A 471-nucleotide genomic window follows, 5' to 3' on the forward strand; every position below is an offset into this window, starting at 1 on the left:
AATTATGTAACAAATTCCGTGTGAGTTCTCCGCGGAAATCTGGTGTACCAAAAACTACGACGGGGTCAAGAATTTCGAGTAGAGACTTGGGATGCACATGTTGGTTGCTTTGGAGCTAGCTGCTTCAAAACGGCTAGCGAACAAATAGATTAGTTGATAGGGGCACCTGAACTGAAAGTGAACAAAATAGTTGCTCTTGTACACACACAAGAAACATCTAGGGGAAGTAGCAAGATGAGATGATGAAATTGGTTGAGACAGGCAGGAAATAGAATGATTTCTTCAATCATTTGCTGTTTGGTGGCTGTCTCTTTCTAGCTATAACACTCTTATACACACCAGCATTTTCCCTCCAATTTTTGTCAGCCATATTTGCAACTGCAATTTCCAACACACACACACACACACACACAAAAGAATGGAAACAACAGCAACATGAAGAATGGAAATAAATTTCGTTTGATCGGAACA

The sequence above is a fragment of the Triticum dicoccoides genome, chromosome 4B (assembly GCF_002162155.2).
Source record: "Triticum dicoccoides isolate Atlit2015 ecotype Zavitan chromosome 4B, WEW_v2.0, whole genome shotgun sequence".
Lineage (NCBI taxonomy): Eukaryota > Viridiplantae > Streptophyta > Magnoliopsida > Poales > Poaceae > Triticum > Triticum dicoccoides.